Here is a 13601-nt window from a genome sequence, read left to right on the forward strand (position 1 = left end):
GAGGACATAAACTAGGAAAGTATAGGATCTTACAAATTGGGATGGGGACATGTGAGAAAACTTTGATGACGCTAGAAACATTGAGTTCCTGAATTCTGGTAGTTTTCTTTGCCAGTAGAAGAGGCTCCCCCACCCCACAGCAGAACAGCCTTCCCACCCACAGAACAAGTGGCCTCCCAACAACCAGTGGTAGCACTTACCCACCCCCAGTGGGAGTGGCCTCTCCACCTCATCCAAAGGGATTAACCCTGAACTTCCTAGGAAGTTGTCATGCCCCCACCCCAGGCAACTGCCTTGCAAGACTGCTGATTCACCCCAGGACCCACCCTCACCACCTCTCTTTGCTTCTATACCTATAACTGATTTGTCCCAGCAGGCCCCGAAAGGTGAAGTACAAAGTGTGACCCAAGAGGAGGTGTGCTACACTCCAAAACAACTATTTGAGTTTTCTCATTTATACAGTCATAAATCCAGGGAACACAAGTGGAGATGCATATTAAAGGTTTGGAGCCAAGCATGGTGGCTCACACCTGTAATCCCAGCACTCTGGGAGGATCACTTGAGCCCAGGAATGCGAGACCAGGCTGGGCAACAGAGTGAGACCCCGTCTCTGTGAAAAACAATTTAAAAATTAGCCAGCAAGATGATGCACATCTGTGGTCCCAGCTACTCGGGAGGCTGAGGAGGATCACCTGAGCCTAGGATGTCAAGTCTGCAGTAGGCTATGTCCATGCCACTGCACTCCAGCCTGGGCAACAGAGTGAGACCCTGCCTCAATACAAAAAAATAAGGTTTGGGCAAATGGTGGAAAGAACATAAAGTTTAATCCAATCAAGTTTATTGATTGGGCTCACTAAGCAGAAATTCTGCATTAAATGTTGAGCTCAAGGAATTAGAAAGGGCTCTACATTTTTGTTGAGTGATCGGCTGAAACATGGACCAAAAGTTGGCCCACAGTGAGTGAATTTATGTATCACACCTGCATTGGTTTAGTGTAGAGGAAGAGATTCAATGGTTTAGGGAAATTGGAATCTTAGAGTGGATTTGTCATAAGCCCTGCTCGTTCACACTGGGAGGGTCCAGAAGATAGACCTTTCACTAATACGGTGAGAAATAAATTTGTGAGAGGAGCCCTAGCATCCCTGAAGAGCCTTGTGATTGCTCTTCTCTGTAGGCCACACCTCACAGTGGAAGCTGCAGCCACTGAATTAAGAATTAAATGCAGTGAGAGTAATTGGATCCTGGGTGGCAGGGACCAAGCAGCAACACTTAACTGCCAAAGACAAGGCGGGCATGGTTACCATCATGGACAGCAGAGTCACAGCAGCAAGCTGAATGGTCTGACATATAAAACCTATGGCACTGGCTGGCTGATCACAGTGTTCCTAGAGTAAAATAGGTAGCAAACCTAGTAAATTCTTACTTGATCTGGATAAGCAGAAAAGTTCTAGGTTAAGTGAACAAAGTCTAACCTGTATCATAAAAACAGAGAGCCAAAGCCCCTCAATCAATTTCCAAACAAGATCACTTACAACCCCTTGAATGAAGGGGAGGTCAGGTCCCCTTGAAGAAGGACCCTATTCACTACTTAAAAGTTATATTAATTACACCTCTCCACCTTATACAAAGGGACCTTTGACCTTTTACCAAAGTAACTACATTGGGGAAAAGGAAATAATTGGACCTTTTCAGGACTACTGGACCCTGGCTCTGAACTGACACTAATTCCAGGAGACCCAAAATGTCACTGTGGCCCTCCAGTCAGAGTAGTGGATTATGAAAGTCAGGTATCAGTGGAATTTAGCTCATGTTCATCTCATAGTGGGTCCTGAACTATTTCAGTGGCCCTGAACCCATTCTGTGGCTATTTCCCCAGTTTTGGAATGCGCAATTGAAACAGATATAGTCAGTAGCTGGCAGAACCTACAAACTAGTTCACTGACTTGTGAAGTGAGAGCTATCCTGGTGGGAAAGATCAAATGGAAGCCATTTGGAAAAGGCTTCCACTTTTCCTTAGGTTTACTACCTAGGAAAATAGTAAACCAAAAGCAACACTATATTCCCAGAGGAATTGCAGAGATTTGTACCACCATTAAGATACTTCAAGGATGCAGGGGTAGTGGTACCCACTGAATCCCCATTCAACTCACCTATTTGGTCTGTGAAAAGACAGATAGGTCTTGGGGAATGACATAGATTATCATAAGCTTAACTAGGTGGTGACTCCAATTATAGCTGCTCTAACAGATATGTTTCATTCCTAGAACCAATTGACACATCTCCTGGTACCTGGTTTACAGATATGGATCTGCCAAATGCCTTATTCTCCATACCTGTCCATAAGGCCAACAAAGCCAGTTTGCTTTATTGAGGCAAGGTCATCAGTACAATTTCACTGTCCAACCTCAGGGATCTGGTCTCTCCTCAGCCCTTTGTCATCATAAATTAGTTCTTAGAGATCATGGCACCTTCCCTTCCACAAGATATCACACTGATCCATTACACTGATGACATTCTCTTTCACAAGATATCATACTGATCCATTACATTGAGGACCTAGTGAGCATAAAGTAGATTCTACTCTAGGCTTATTGGTAAAACATTTATGTGTCAGAGAATGGAAAATAAATTCAACAAAAATTCAAGGGCCTTCTACTTCAGTGATATTTCTTTGTTTTTTTTTTTTTTTCTTTTTTTCCCTTTTTGAGACAGAGTCCCGCTCTGTTGCCCAGGCTGAAGTGCAGTGGCACGATCTCAGCTTACTGCAAGCTCTGCCTCCCGGGTTCACTCCATTCTTCTGCCTCAGCCTCCTGAGTAGCTGGGACTACAGGCATCCGCCACCACACCCAGCTAAATTTTTTTGTATTTTTAGTAGAGAATGGGGTTTCACCATGTTAGCCAGGATGGTCTTGATCTCCTGACCTTGTGATCCACTCGCCTCGGCCTCCCAAAGTGCTGGGATTACAGGTGTGAGCCACCGTGCCCAGTCCTATCTCAGCGATATTTCTAGGGGTACAGTGGTATGGGAAACATCCAAATATCCTTTGCAAAGTGAAAGATAAATTCTTGCATCTGGCCCCTCATACAACCAAAAAAGAGGCACGATGCCTACAGGGCCTCTTTGGATTCTGGAGGCAACATATTCTCATTTCAGTGTGTTGGTCCAGACCCATTAACACTTGAGATTTTGAAGTAAAGCCCTGCAGTCCTGCACAGATAACTTCTGTCCTGTTGAGAAAGCTCTTGGCCTCCTCCTACTTAGCCTTAGTCAAGGCTGAACACTTAACTGTGGGTGACCAAATTACCATGTAGCCTGATCTGCACATCATGAAATGTTATCTGACCCGCCAAGCCGTAAAGTTGGGTGTGCACAGCAGCACTCCTTCATCAAATGGAAGTGATGTATATGGGACTGGGTCTGAACAGGCCCTGAGGCAAAAGCAAGTAATATGAAGAAATGGCCAAATATCCATGGTCCTCACCCCTGCTCTACTGCCGTCTGCCAACCTGCACTTATACCCTCATGCAAAGTTCCCTAGGAACAGCTGAGAGAGAAGACCCAGAACTGTTTACAGATGATTCTGCATAATGCAGAGGCACCAACCAAAAGTGAACAGCTGCAGCACTACATCCCCTTTCTGGAACATCTGTGAAGGATAGTGGTGAAGGAAATCGTCCCAGTGGGCAGAACTTCAAGCAATGCAACTCGCTGTCCACTTTGCTTGGGAGGAGGAATGGCCAGACATAGAAGTATACATTAATTCATGATCCATGGCCAGTGGTTTAGCTGGAAGGTCAGTGACTCGGAAAAAACATGTTAGAAAATTGATGACAAAGAAATTTAAAGAAGTGATCTGTGAACAGACCTCTCTGTATGGATGAAAAAAAAATGTGAACATACTTGTGTCCCATGTGAATGCTCACCAAAGGGTGACCACAGCAGAGAAGTATTTTAATAATCAAATGGATAGGGTGACCTGTTCTGTGGACAACAGTCAGCCTCTTTCCCCAATCACCCCTGTCATCACCCAATGGGCTCATAAACAAGGTGGCCACGGTGGCAGGCATAGAGGTTATGCAAAGACTCAGCAACATGGACTTCTGCTCATCAACATTGACCTGGTTACAGCTACCACTAAGTGTCCAATATGCCAGCAGCAGAGACTTACATTGAGTTCCCATTATGGCACCATTCCCCAAGGTGATCAGTAGCTACCTGGTGACAAACTGATTATACTGGATGGCTTCCATCATGGAAGGGGCAGTGCTTTGTTCTTACTGGAATAGACACTCTGGATGTGGATTTGTGTTCCCTGAACACAACGCTTTTGCCAGAACTACCATCCACAAGCTTACAGAATGCCTTATCCACTGTCATGGCATTTCACACAGTATTTTTTTCTGATCAAAGAACTCATTCACAGAAAATAAAGTGGAATTCACTCGTCTTACCATGTTTTCCACTATCCTGAAGCAGCTGATTTGACAGAATATTGGAATGGTCTTTTGAAGACTCAATTACAGCACCAGTTAGGTGGCAATATTTGCAGAGCTGGGCAAGATTCCCCCAGAAAACTACATATGCTCTGAATCAGCAAGTAATAGACAGTGCTGTTTCTCCCATAGCCAGGATTCACAGGTCCAGGAATCAAAGGATAGGAACAGGAGTGGCACCTCTTATTGTTACTCCAGTTACACCAGTAAAATGTTTCCTTGTTCCTTCAACTTTATATTCCGCCTGCCTAGAGGTCTTAATTTCAAAAAGAGAAATGCTTCAACCAGGAGACAATGAACAACAATGGTTCCATCGAATTGGAAATTAAAACTGCCACCTGGCCACTTTGGGCTCTTCGTGCCTCTGAATCAACAGACAGAAAAAGGGAGATCCTCTGCTGACTGGGGTGACTGATCTTTACTCCCAAGGGAAATTGAACTGTTCACAATGGAGTAAGGAAGAGTATATCTCTCATACAGGAGATCCCTGGGGGCATCTCTTATTATTACTCTGCCCTGTGATTAGGTCAGTGGAGAACTACAACACAATCCAGACAGAACCACTAATGGCCCAGATCCCTCAGTAATGAAGCTGGGGTCACTTCACCAGGAAAAGAATCACAACCAATTGAGAAACTTGCTGAAGGCAAAGGCAATATGAATAAGTTGTGATAGAAAGTAGTTATAAATGCCAGCAATGACCACACACCTAGCTACAAAAATAAGGACTCTAATTGTCATGATTATTTCCTCCTTATTTTGTTATGAATACAATTGTGTATGTGCATATAAATACATATATATTTGTTTTCTTTCCTCTCTTACTTCCCTATTATATAACATAAAATGTATTGTTTTATCACAGTATTTAAGTTTTGTTAATTTTACATCATAATGTTTAAGTTATAAGATTTCAAGAAGGGTAAACCTCACTCAAGTGCTTTAACTCCTCTTCTGGGAAAAGGGTTATACATTTTGTTGTATACAGGATAGGAATATCATGTGGAATTATGAACTTGTTATTGTCTTTATTTGGAGGTTAAGTATGGTTTCACAAGGCACGTATGGCTATCAAGTTGGCAAGGGGTGGACTTGTGATGGTTAATTTTATGCGTCAACTTGGCTGGATCACAGAAGCTCAGATATTTGGCCAAAGATTATTTGTGAGTATGTCTGTCAAGGTGTTTGCAGATAAAATGGGCATTTGGATCTGCAGACTGTCCTCCCTAATGAGGACTGACATCCCCAGTCTGTTGAGGACATGAGAAAAACTAAAGGTGGAAAAAGGAAGGACTCATTCCTTCTGCCTGGCCACTTGAGTGGAAACATCTGCCCTTGGTCTGAGACTTATACCATCGTCTCCCTAACTTCTTAGGCCTCAGAACCTCAGACTGAACTACACCACTGGCTTTCCTGTATCTCCAGCTCGCAGACAGCAGATCATGAAGCTTCTCGCCTCCAGGGTCACATAAGTCAATTCCACACACACACAACACACACCCACATACATACATATATACACACATATACATATATGTCTGGAGAACTCAGGTTAATACAACTATATATTTGGGAAAGGCTTGTCATTAATAATAAGTCCATTTGTTGAAAAATGTTGCTAATGTCCTATTTCATGGTCAATGGCTTGTCAGACATTAGATCATCCTTATTTTTGCCTTGTTATGTGGCCAATGTAAGGTTTGTGCCAGATAGAGCTCGCTATCAGTTTCTTATTGTCCATTTGCACTTGTGTTGTTAATATGTCTTCAAAATTCACGGCTTCTTTACAAGGATATTTTTAACCATTGGCCTCAAATCCTAAGCTTCATTTTTTTATGCTCAGAAATTTTCTATTGGGAGCAGGTCAGGGGCAAATAAATGTCAATTCTTTTACCCTAGGTCAAAGATGCATGCCTAAGTTATTCTTCCCACACCTCAGCCAAAGGTACACCACATCTGCAATCCTGAGATGCAGGAATAATAATACCTTACTTACCATAGGCTGATGTGCCATAGGACCCTGGAGAAGCCACTTCACCTACTATTAGTTGGCCTTCTGTGCTTCACAAGAGGATTTTTCAAATCTCAGCCTTCACAAACCAGAGTAGAGCTTCTGGGACTCCATACTGTTCCTGTCACAGCCCAGCTTGTGTACACATCCAGCCACAACCAAAACCCAACCAGAGGTAATAATTTCAGATTTTGAAGTTCCCTTTATTTCCATACCTGATCTAATTTTGTAATATGCCCTGGGCCATGCTTCATGCCAACACGTATCCCACCTTTATCAGTCAGATTGAATGTATTAAGCCAACTGGAAAAGGGGTACACATCTCACCTTTTCCCAGAGCACTATTTCTCATCAATCCTGCTTCCAGGTGATCACCATGTGCAGCAAATGAAGCTCCTTGATGACCCCATCATATAGCTTGGGCACTTTGCAGAGAAGGATGAATTTTGACCAGAAATCTGTAAGGACAGAAAAGTAGCCAGTGGCTTTCAAACAATCCCCTGGAGGGCTTGTAGGCTCCTGAGCCTCACACCCAGAGTTTCTGATTCAGGGAGTCTGAGGTGAGGCCTGAGAATTTGCGTTTCTTGTCATTATTTTCTTTTTGAGACAGGGTCTCACTCTGCATCCAGGCTGGAGTGCAGTGGCCCAATCACGGCTCACCATAGCCTCAATCTCCCAGGCTCAAGTGATTCTCCAACCTCAGCTGCCCCAGTAGCCGGGACCACAGGTGTTCACCATGATGCCCAGCTAATTTTCTATTTTTTGTAGAGACGGTATCTCCCTAGGTTGCCCAGGCTAATCTCAAACTCCTGTGCTCAAGGGACCCTCCAGCCTCAGCCTCCCAAAGTGCTGGGAGTACAGTCATGAGCCACCACACCTGGCCCAAGAATTTGCATTGCTAACAAGTTTTCAGGTGATTACTGAGGCTGCTGGTCCATGGACCACACTTTGAGGAACACTCCAGACTAAGCCAAAGGATACCTCAGTACTTGTCTAGCATCATCTGGCGATTTTTTCCCCCTGGAAATGCCATCTGTTATCTAACAGCCTGATGCTATTGCTAGCCAGCAGAGACCATCAAGGCCCAAACACATGCATGCATTTTTAAGCTCCAGGAGCTTTGCAACATAAAGGAGTTTGAAAATGTAAGTGTCTGGGTCTTTTCTAGAAGCTCCCTAATTTGTAGGATAACTTATCTCCCCATGCTTTATGTAAGCACAGGGAACAGAGGACAATCAATTCCACATTGACATGTTCTGACAGATCCACATACATAACAATTGAGATTTGAAATTATATCGTCAAATGAAACCCTGAGAGATCTTTCAAGAGTTTTCGGCCAGGCATGGTGGCTCACGCCTGTAATCCCAGCACTTTGGGAGGCTGAGGCGGGTGGATCACGAGGTCAGGAGTTCAAGACAAGCCTGGCCAAGATGGTAAAACCCCATCTCTACTAAAAATACAAAAATTAGCTGGGCGTGGTGGCAGGCACCTGTAATCCAGCTCCTTGGGAGGCTGAGGCAGGAGAATCGCTTGAACCTGGGAGGCAGAGGTTGCAGTGAGTCAAGATCACACCACTGACCTTCGGCCTGAGCAACAGAGCGAGACTCCATCTCAAAAAAAAAATAGTTTTCATTTTTTCATTTTGTGTTTGTTTGTTTGAAGGGGGAAATATAAATGAATAAGACATGATACCAGCACAAAGGGACCTGAAAATCTATTGGAGGAAATAAGATATATAAGGACAGGCTCATTGCAGAGCGTGGAATGCAGTCCAAGAGCGTAGAGCACTGGACATGGAAGCTCCATTGCTGACTCATTGTGTGATAATGGGGCAAGTCCCTTTGCCTTGCATGTGGTGACAAACTCTTGGAATCTGTATTTTGTAACTATGCAGACCACAGATATGATATCTTATGGGACCATGGTTCTCTAGGGACAACTCTGTCCCTGAGAGCTAAGTCCCAGGGATGATAGCTAATCCTGGGACACATAAAGCTAAGACATCAGGACCCCCCATGGAATCACCCACAGGGAGTAACTCAGAGCAGCAACCTGCTGCAGAGAGGGAAGTAGCACCTACAGCCAGCTGTGCTAAGACAAATAACTATTTTTTTAGAACTTACCATGTACCAGGTACTAGTCTTAGTTAGATGTATCATTTTGTCAATCCACACAACATCGCTATAAGGAACTGTAATTATTCCTCTGCTTGGGATGCTTTTCCCAGACACCCACCTATTTCAATGCCCTCACCTACTTCAAGTCTTTGCTGAAATGTCACCTTTACAATGAGGCCATCCCTGACTGCCTTTTTTTTTTTTTTTTTTTTTTTTTTTTTGAGACAGAGACTTGCTCTGTCACCAGGCTGGAGTGCAATGGCGCAATCTCAGCTCACTCCAATCTTGACCTCCCAGGTTCAAGCAATTCTCCTGCCTCAGCCTCCCGAGAAGCTGGGATTACAGGCGTGCACCACCACGCCCGGCTAACTTTTGTATTTTTAGTAGAGATGGGGTTTCACCATGTTGGCCAAGCTGGTCTCAAACTCCTGACCTTAAGTGGTCCACCTGCCTCGGCCTTCCTAAGTGCTGGGATTACAAGTGTGAGCCACCCTGCCCAGCGCTGACTGCCCTCTTATTATAACATCTTCCTTCTTTCCCCAAAACCCCTATCCATTTTATTCTGCTCTATTTTTTTCCATCACATTTATCACATTCTAACATGCTATGTATAATTTACTTATGTTCATTGCCTATCTTCCCCTATTAAATGTCAGTTTCCTGTGGGCAGAGATTTCTCTCTGTTTTGCTCACTGACATATTCCAAGTACCTAAACAGGCAACAGCAAGTCCCAAGGTAAAGGGCCAGACTGCAAATATGTTCGACTTTGTGGGCCACATGGTTTCCATTGGAACTACTCAACTCTGCCTTCATAAGACAAAAGCAGCCACACTAATGCACAAAACGGGTATAGCTGTGGTCCAGTAAAATTTTATTTACAGGCACTGCAACTCAAATCTAACATAATCTTCACATATCACAACATATTTGGCTTTTATTTTTCAACCACTTAAAAGTGTAAAAACTATTCTTAGTTCACAGGCCACATAAACAGGCAGCAGGCTAGAATTGGCCCACAGGTCACAGTTTACCAGTCCCTGAGCCAGCACCTATTAAGGGCTCATATAGAAATCACTGTGCCAAGATATCTGAGGGCACTTGAAAGTGGGATGTTGCTTTAAGTATGTCAAACATTCCTTATACGATCATGTATACACACATTACTAATGTGCTTTGCCAGGTGCCTTTCCATAGTACCAAGGTAAATTTAGCTTTATTCACTGTCTGAATTATGTACAACTCATTTAAATTAAATAAGATTAGAACAATGAAGTTGTCAAGTTTTCAAAGATCACATAAAAAGAGTAGATGGTAAACAATTCTGTCCCCAAACATCTCATGCATCTCACATTGTACCTCATTGATAAATCCAAATTTCCAGCATGAGCATTGGATTTGATTTTATTATTGTTTAAAAAGCAATTGACAGAACTAGGAACTAAACCAGTTATGATGTTGTAGGCATTTTCAACTGTGACTCATACTGTGAAATATGGAGTTAGCTCATCTCAACAGGACAGAAGAGGCTGCATGGCATGTGGTTGTGTGTTATTGAATCTAGAGTTTGATCTCAACCCACTTCTCCCCTGTGGGCCCTGTGCATTTGAGTCCTCTGGTAAGGAGGGTGGGCTCAGATCAGTTTCTACACTGGCAAGTTAGTTCAAGGCTATATTCTTGTAGACACACCCTGCTTTCCCAAAACTGAGGTAGACATTCTGCAATGTCACACAAACACGCTCAAAGGAAGCAGGGCTTTGGCATGTAGTAGGCACTCAATAAATATTTGAATGAATGAATAAATATATGGATAGCTCTGAACTACTAGGGGGAAAAAAGCACTCATTCAAGTAAACAGGTCATCATTAATTATCATTTACTGTACTCTATTCTCGTCTGCCACAGGAGAAACAAGAGATATAAGCCCCAGTGCTTGACCACTTATTTATTTACTTATTTCTCAAGCAGTATTAAATACCTACTATGTTCCAGGAACTCTACAAGGAATTTGGCCTACAGAGCTAATGAAGACACTACGGGGTTGCATTATAACTTCCATGGGTCCTAGGCTCTTTTGCCTTCATGGACCCTTTCTTCCCATTAAAAACATTAAAATTTTTATTTTACATTGTCTTAAATATAATTCAGGCTGGATTCATTTGTTATGTTCTTAATTATTATATTCATTATTTCTTCAGAATTTAAAAGCAATTAATATTAAAACGTTGACCCTAAAAGTACCCTGGGCCCTGGGCTCTGTGTCTGTTGTGCCCAGTGGGGCGACTGCCCTGCGACAGTCTCTGTCTTCCTGCCTCCTGTCCTGAATGAGTCGGTCCAAACGTTACTCGAAGGAGCTGATCAAGGTAGCTGGGTCCTGGGGGATGGAATTCCCAAGTGTGGGAATCCTGAGAGGTAACTATGGAGAGCTTCCGAATGGAGAGCCTGTGGCCGTGGGGTGAAAGTGAACAGTGACAGCAGTCTGTTGGGGGGTATTGGGTTCTGAGCAGGGCGAGGAGGGGGATCTGGTTGCGGGGATGGAGAGATAGTAGCAATGGCAAGGCAGGAAGTTACAGCAGCAGCAGGATGAGGAGGGTGACTGCATCACTCAGTGCGGACTGCTGGCGCCTGAGTGGAGTAAGGCTGATGGCTGTGCAGGGAGCAAAAGCGGTGGCCACTGGGGAGCCAGGTGGTGTGGGAGGGGAGCAAAGCAGACCAAACAGCCTGGCATGGGGTGTTGGGGCCCAAAAAGGATGATGAGGATATTAGCACAGTCCGTGTGGAGTGTCGGAGCCTGAGGGTAGATCAAGGTAACCAGCTTCTCACAGTGAGTAAAAGAAGTTACAAATCTGGCCAGGCGCGGTGGCTCACACCTATAATCCCAGCACTTTGGGAGGTCGAGGTGGGCGAATCACTTGAGACCACCCTGGGCAATAGGGCGAAACCCCGTCTCCATGAAAAGTATAACAATGTATCAGGTGTGGTAGCACACACCCGTAATCCCAGCTACTCAGGAGGCTGAGGTAGAATAATCGCTTGAGCCCAGGAAGTGGAGGTTGCAATGAGCTGAGATCACGCCACTGCACTCCAGCCTGGGTGACAGAGCAAGACTCTGCCTAAAAAAAATTAAAAAAAAAAAAAAGTTACAAATCTGGAAAGTGAAAACTAGAATGAATCTGTGCTGCTGTTAGATTAAAATCAACAATATCAGCATGAATTCATGCTTTCCTGTATATACAGATATAAAACTAGATGTGTGTGTGTGTGTGTGTGTGTGTGTGTGTGTGTGTGTGTGTGTCCTAGCTCTATACACTGAGCGCCTGGGAGCAGAGGCATCCCAATAGCAATGAACATAGCTACTATCATCCACATTTTGATTTCTTCTATGGTTTGACAGTTTTTATCCCCTACAAAATTCATATATTTAAATCCTAACCCCCAGAGTGATGGTATTAGGAGGTGGGGCCTTTGGGAGGTGATTAGGTCATGAGGGCAGAGGTCCAGGTATGATATTCATGCCCTTACAGAAGAGGCTCAGAGAGCTGCCTTGCCCCTTACACAGCCAGAAAGTTGGCAATCCACATCTCACAGGCAAACCCTCACCAGACCCCAACCATGCTGGCACCCTGATCTTGAACTTACCAGCCTCCAGATCTGTGGAAAATACACTTCTGTTGTTTATAAGCTAACCAGTCTATGGCATTTGTTATAGCAACCCAAACAGACTAAGACAACTTCTAAATACCATTTTCCATGAAAAGGAGCCAGGCCCCTCAGGAGAAATGGCAGGAAAATTACAAGATGAGTTTGGAATATCTTGTTGTTCCAGAAGGCAAGGAAATGTACAAAGAATGATAGGGACACTGGCCAAATTGGGAACAATTTGATGAAAACAGATTAGAACCCAATAGATAAAATAAGCTTCTATGGGTCCATACTAATATAAATAATTGATTCATTAATAAGAAAGAAAGTAAGCTTTTTCTTATAGTAGAATGCCAACTAATTAAATGCAGAATGGATAATTAAATTAAAAAATCACTGCTTGGCAATCATCATAATAATGTTTCAGACAAGAAATATCAATGGATGCTAAAACTAATGGGTGAACATTTGATGCAGAATGGGTTTTTTTTTTTTCTTTTGAGACAGGGTCTCACTCCTGTCACCCAGGCTGGAGTGCAGTGGCTCAATCACTGCAGCCTCAACTTCCCAGGCCCAGATGATTCTCCCACCTTAGCCTCCGGAGTAGCTGGGACTACAGGCATGCACCATCATGCCTGGCTAAATTTTGTATTTTTAGTAGAAATGGGGGGGTTTCCCCATGTTTCCCAGGCTGGTCTCAAACTCCTGGCCTTGGCAGGGCAGGGTGGCTCAAGCCTGTAATCCCAGCACTTTGGGAGGCCGAGACGGGCAGATCACGAGGTCAGGAGATCAAGACCATCCTGGCTAACCCGGTGAAACCCCGTCTCTACTAAAAAATACAAAAAACTAGCCGGGCGAGGTGGCAGGCATCTGTAGTCCCAGCTACTCGGGAGGCTGAGGCAGGAGAATGGCGTGAACCCGGGAGGCGGAGCTTGTAGTGAGCTGAGATCCAGCCACTGCACTCCAGCCTGGGCAACAGAGCGAGACTCTGTCTCAAAAAAAAAAAAAAAAAAAAAAAAAACCAAAAACTCCTGGCCTCAAGTGACCCACCCTCCTCAGCCTCACAGAGTTGGGATTACAGGGATGAGCCACTGCACCCGGCCCGAATGGGATATTTAAATAGTCTCAAAGTACCTTCCAAAATACTAATTTTAAAAAATAAGAATAATTTACAGTAAAGAGGACAGGCAGACACCTCTTAATTTAGTGATCAAAGTGAACATCACCATTAATAACACAAACTGAAATTGTGCACCACCTATAGGATGCAATGAGAAGACCATACACAGCATCACTTCTCTGCTATTCCTACCAAAATTGACAAGCATTACCTACA

At 43.9% G+C, this 13601-nt stretch overlaps 1 protein-coding gene across 16 annotated transcripts in view; it reads right to left on the reverse strand.

Annotated features, from left to right (window-relative positions):
* The window catches only part of LOC105484436 (TNF superfamily member 4), a 308159-nt gene that overhangs the window by 209974 nt on the left and 84584 nt on the right, over positions 1-13601 (reverse strand). For 2 of the 16 annotated variants that reach the window (XR_003018679.2, XM_011746004.3), the window contains exon 3: positions 6833-6963. The exons of the other annotated variants lie outside the window; for them this stretch is intronic. The gene's annotated coding sequence lies outside the window, so the exon portion shown is untranslated. The remainder of the gene's footprint in view (positions 1-6832; positions 6964-13601) is intronic. 16 annotated transcript variants of the gene reach the window in all.

This window comes from Macaca nemestrina, chromosome 1 (genome assembly GCF_043159975.1).
Source record: "Macaca nemestrina isolate mMacNem1 chromosome 1, mMacNem.hap1, whole genome shotgun sequence".
NCBI classification, from domain to species: Eukaryota; Metazoa; Chordata; class Mammalia; order Primates; family Cercopithecidae; genus Macaca; species Macaca nemestrina.